This window comes from Mirounga leonina, unplaced genomic scaffold, assembly GCF_011800145.1.
Source record: "Mirounga leonina isolate KUSES-001 unplaced genomic scaffold, KU_Mleo_1.0 Mir_153, whole genome shotgun sequence".
In the NCBI taxonomy this organism is placed as follows: Eukaryota; Metazoa; Chordata; class Mammalia; order Carnivora; family Phocidae; genus Mirounga; species Mirounga leonina.
Window position 1 is genome coordinate 6,971,763 of NW_023270387.1, and position 5,938 is coordinate 6,977,700.

General features: G+C 43.6%; 1 pseudogene; it reads left to right on the forward strand.

The window, feature by feature from the left end:
• Positions 1-1,498: 1,498 nt before the first annotated feature.
• The window catches only part of LOC118013474, a 14,860-nt pseudogene continuing 10,420 nt past the window's right edge, over positions 1,499-5,938 (forward strand).

Sequence of the window (5,938 nt, forward strand, 5' to 3'; positions counted from 1 at the left end):
AAATAAATAAATAAAAATCTTTAAATTGCATGGCTATGAAAGACCTCTCCGAGCACAATCTGAATGACAAGGGAAACGGTGACTCTGCAATTGGAGGAAGGACCTTCCGGGCAAAGGATACAGGGGTTACAAAATCCTTAAGACAGAAAAGCTTAGCCAGCTCAAGAAATGGAAAGTAGGCCGCTGTGCCTAGAGAATAGCAGCAAGGAGATGAGCTAGGAGATGAGGTTGACGAGGTCAACCCAAATAGAATTCGAAGGCTGTGTGACCCAGACATGGGACAATGTGTTTGAATTTTATTTTAAAGATTTTATTTATTTATTTGACAGAGAGAGACACAGCGAGAGAGGGAACACAAGCAGGGGGAGTGGGAGAGAGAGAAGCAGGCTTCCTGCTGAGCAGAGAGCCCAATGCGGGGCTCGATCCCAGGACCCCCGGACCATGACCTGAGCTGAAGGCAGACCCTTAACGACTGAGCCACCCAGGCGCCCCTGAATTTTATTTTAAAGGCCATAGGAAGCCACCTATATAAGTCACTGCCTGGTTTTAGGGAGGCAAGTGATATGTCCAGGTGTATATTTTTAGGTGATCCCTGGCTGCTTTGTGGAAGGTGGACAGGAATAAAGCCAAGAACAGTCAGAAAGTGATTATAGTAGTCCTTGTGGGAGACATTCGGGTGGACTAGGGTATTGCCAGTGGAGACGAAAAGAAGCAGATGGAATTGGGGTACGTTTGTGTGGGGAGGTAAGAAGGACGGGAGGTGGGTTAAATGTGGGGAACGAGAGACAAAGTGGAATCAAAGAACACACTGAATGTGTAGCATTGCAATGGGTGGATGGTGACAGTGTTTACTGAAAAAGCAGATCTGAGAGGAGAAAATGGGAGTTTCCATTGGACCATGTGAAATCTCCACTATTGCATCCAAGTGGAGGTGACAAGTTGGCCAAAGGGTGTGCATGTCTGGAGCTCCAAGGAGAAGTCAGAGCTGTAGCTAGAGTCACCCCCATACAGTGTGGCTACAGCCCCAAGACCAGGTGGAAGGGAGACCGTGTCCCTGGGGGAGAGGAGGGTGCCCAAGAACCAGCTTGGGATGCTGAGCAGTTATGAATATGGATTTAAAAAGATACTGTGGAATCCTAGAAACCAAGAGAAGAACAAATGGCTTTAGAATATGATTAGAAGTAAAAAGTACCATACCATTATAAGACGCAGACTTTCTTTTGCAGCGACCTGGCTTGTCTGGGTCTCTCTTGACCATCTCTGAAACCTTAAGTCCATCAGAGTGTCCAGCACAGTGTAGTCATTAAATAAATCTTGCTAAGCCTAAAGCTCAGGCAAGAGGCCTGGGTTGGAGATTTATACAGGCATGGGAAACTTCAACTTGAAGTCATGGGGGTGGGTGACTGAGGTTGTGGGAGATGGAGATTCCTGTAGAATGAGATCAAAGCCAAGGGCAGACAGAACCCAGAAAATAGCAGCATGTACGCAGTGTTTAGCAATGGAACATGTAGCAACATTTAGCATGGAAACCGGCAGGAACACTCAGCCCACAGGAGTGAAGCCAGGAGGGCAGGGCATTATCAGCGGGGAGCAGAGTGAAATGTTACGGAGAAACAGTCTGCCAGCAGATGCAGAGAATGGGAGAGTAGACGAGGGAATCTGGGCTGTAGTGGGTGAAGAAGAGGTAAGAGATCAGGAAAGTTAAGTTTGGCTGTTCTTTCAGGAAATGGGGAGTTATCCTTTAATGAGAATAGAGTTTCAGTTTAGCAAGATGAAAAGCATTCTGGAGATGGATTGTGCAATAATGTCAATGTACTTAACACTACTGAGCTGTACCACTTAAATGTTAAAGATGGTAAATTTTATGTTATGTGTATTTTGCCACAATTTAAAAAACGCTTTTTAATGCAGGTGGACAACAAAAGTAGAACAAGATTGATGGAAAGGGACCACCTTGTTTGGAAGCTGGAGCAAAGGGGGTGAAGCAGATGCTGAAGAGGGTAAGTTTGTAAGCACCAATGCAGGAAAGAAGAGAGTACATTAACCTCCCTTTTCTCACTGAAGTACGAGGTGAGGTCATCGGTGAGGACAGGAGGCTGGGCAGGGGTCACTCCAATGTCCGTTATCCACGATATTTGAGAGAGACCGCATCGCGAATTGAGTGCACATGTTTTCCCTCTCCTCTCCTGCTGGACATTCCCCCCCAAGTATATAACGTGCTCTTATAGTTGGTCAATGAGAGTAATAAGTCTCATTTCCCACATAAATCCCAAATCTTGTATTCGAGACTACTCAGACCTCTATCAAACTCAAAATGCAAATTTTTTCTTCTCTGGTTATGCAGTATCATTAAGATCATGATTTCACAGACAAGTCGACTTTTTTTAATTTCAGTAGAGTTAACATACAGTGTTTTATTAGCTCCAGGTGTATAATACAGTGATTCTACACTTGCATATGTTACCCCGTGCTCATCACAACAAGTGCCCTCCTTCACCCCCACCCCCTGCTTCACCCCTTCCCCCACCGACATCCCCTCTGGTGGCCATCAGTCTGTTCTCTGTAGGTAAGGGTCTGTTTCTCTCTCTCTTTTTTCCTTTGCTCATTTCTGTTTCTTAAATTGCAAATACGAGTGAAATCATATGGTATTTGGCTTTCTCTGACTGACTGACTTCACTTAGCGTAATAAATATTCTCTAGCTCCATCCATCTTGCAAATGACAAGATTTCATTCTTTTTTACGGCTAAATAATATTCGTGTGTGTGTGTGTGTGAGAGACATCTCCCTTGTCCATTCATCTATCAGTGGACACTTGGGCTGCTTCTATACTTTGGCTGTTGTAAATAATGCTGCCATAAACATAGGGGTGCATGTATCCCTTAGTGTTTTTGTATTTGGGGGGTAAATACCGAGTAGTGTGACTACTGGATTGTAGGGTAGCTCTATTGTAAACTTTTTGAGGAATCTCCAGAGTGTTTTCCACAGTGGCCGCACCATTTGCATTCCCGCCCACAGCGCACGAGGGTTCCTTTCTCTCCACATCCTCGCCAACACTTGTTGTTTCTTGTGTTTTTTATTTTAGCCGTTCCGACAGGTGTGAGGTGATGTCTCAGTGTGGTTTCGATTTGCATTTCCCTGGTGATGAGTGATGTTGAGCATCTTTCCACGTGCCCAGACGAGCAGTTTTGGGAATGTGTTTGTTGGTGGCACACTTTGCAATCCCAGCATGGTTTTAAATGAATCTAGAGCAATAAAAGAAGAAGAATAGCAATTTTGTTTTAAGTGTGCATTACTTACAATATCTAAGAGTTGGGCGCCTGGGTGGTTCAGCTGGTTAAGCGACTGCCTTCGGCTCAGGTCATGATCCTGGAGTCCCAGGATCGAGTCCCGCATCGCGCTCCCTGCTAAGCAGGGAGTCTGCTTCTCCCTCTGCCCTCTTCCCTCTCGTGCTCTCTCTCCCATTCTCTCTCTCAAATAAATAAATAAAATCTTTAAAAATAGGGCACCTGGGTGGCTCAGTTGGTTAAGCGACTGCCTTTGGCTCAGGTCATGATCCTGGAGTCCCGGGATCAAGTCCCGCATCGGGCTCCCTGCTCGGCAGGGAGCCTGCTTCTCCCTCTGACCCTCCCCCCTCTCATGCTCTCTGTCTCTCATTCTCTCTGTCTCAAATAAATAAATAAAATCTTTAAAAAAAAAAAAAACAATATCTAAGAGTTGATTGCATTTATTTTATGATGTCAGAACAGAAGCACTGAAGATGTACAGAAAACATTGAAAATTCCTGTAGTGAAACGTCCTGGCCCAGTGTTACTCTGCTGGCCACCCAGTTAGTAAAGCCAACAAGAATAGAAACAGGGAGATGTGCCTGCCCCTTGCCTGTCGTTTAATTTATCCCAGTTCACATGCACGGTAATATTTTATTTGCTTGTCAAATTCTATATGTATCTATATATACAGGCTTGAATTTTTAAAAAAGCGGTGTATACCTTATACCTTTTTTTATCAAAGAAATGTTTACAAGCGACTTTTTTATATTATTCATAAATATTTCAGTATCTATTTCTAAAAGCTAGGAACTCATTTTTTTAACACAGCAATATCATTATTACATCTAAAAAACAATTCCTTAATATCATGAAGCCTCCACTCGGCATGTACACTTTCCAGTATAGTTTGCAGTAGTTCAACTGAGGACCCAAATAAGCTCCATATGGTGCAGTTGGTTAGTGTGTCCTCTAAGTCTCCTTTAATCTATAGATTCCCCATCCATTGTTCTTTCTCCCCCTACCCAGGCTCTTCCTTTTATATTGAAATTGGACAGTGGGCCAGGAACTATGCTAAATGCTTAATGGATATTATTCTATTTCTTCTTCAAGTAGCTATTATAATTATCCAGATACAAAACCAGGAATGAGGGGTTCGAAAAATGAATACACTTAAAGCGGCAGAACTGAGGTGAAGTCTGCAGGTCTACTCAGCCCCAACTCCCATGTTCTTTCTACTGGCTCTGGCCTCCCAAGTCACTTGTCCTTGGGCCTCCAAAGCCCAAGAGGCCCTCTGTTTAACCATCCAAGCAAACTGGAGCCCAGGCATCCCAGAAGTCTGGGTTTCTGTAATGAATGCAGGAAAAAGAGTGTCTAGCCTTCTAACCACATCGATATTTCCAAATTTTAGGACCTTTGTAATTCCCACAAAAGCAATAGCAATTACTGAGACAGTAGCTGAGAGACTGTGCCCCCCACCCCCACCCCAACCCTTGCCTCCAACTTCCAGTAGCAGCTTTTAGCTTCTCAGGGCTCAGAAGGCAATGAAGAGGTTGCTGTGAGTGGGGAGGGAGGGTCACGGGAGACAGAGATCCAGAATGGCATCTCTCATATTTATCTCCTTATCCCCAAGTTTTGCAGAGCTGACCACTGCTGAATGATAACTCCGAACATAATGGAAATCAGGCAAACCCTGTTCTTCTCAAAAAAATTAGTGCTTTAAAACCTTATAATAAAACAAAATAAGTTTAAAGCACTTGCAGTCTCTCAGACAGACAATATTTTGATCAGGGATTGTGTACTTGATCAAAAAGCCATCTCAAAAAAAAATGAAGACATATCCAACAATATGTCAACAAAACAAAAACACAGCTAACATATTTGCAAATGCTTCAGATAGTAAAATAATACTCCTAGTGCTATAAATGAACATAAATTTACTTTGTATATTGATTTTTTTAAGATTTTATTTCTTTATTTGAGAGAGAGAGTGAGTGAAAGCACAAGTTGGGGGAGGAGAAGAGGGAGAGGGAGAAGCAGACTCCCCACTGAGCAGGGAGCCCACTGCAGGGCTTGATCCCAGGACCCTGAGATCATGAACTGAGCTGAAGGCAGACGCTTAACTGACTGAGCCACCCAGACACCCCTGTATATTGATGTTTAAAACAGTCCCAACTTACTAGATTGCTTGTAGAGCTTATAAACAATATAATCCTACCGAATCTCCATATTTACTATCATTATACTTACATTCAGTCTCCCAGACTTGGGTCTATCATTTTCATGTTACTTTTTGATATACATGATGAATGCCTACTTTATGCCTCAGCAAAAGTTGATTTTATCCCTGTATGTTTTCCAAGCACAGGTCCAATGTTAGATGCTAGACACCAGAGATCTAATGATTAATAAGGCAAGGTTACTGCCATCAAGTGGCTCAACCTTGTAGAGAGCCGACATGAAAACGAACAGACAGTGTAATGTGATGAGTTCTGGGTGTGTACCATGATACAGGGATGTGTGGAGTCCAGGAAGGCTTCACAAAGTAGATCATATATGAACCGATGGTGGGAGGACAGTGGTGATGGTGTTGATGATGATGGTGGTGGTGGTGGTGGTGGTGATGGTGTTGATGATGATGGTGATGGTATTGGTGGTGGTGGTGGTGGTGGTG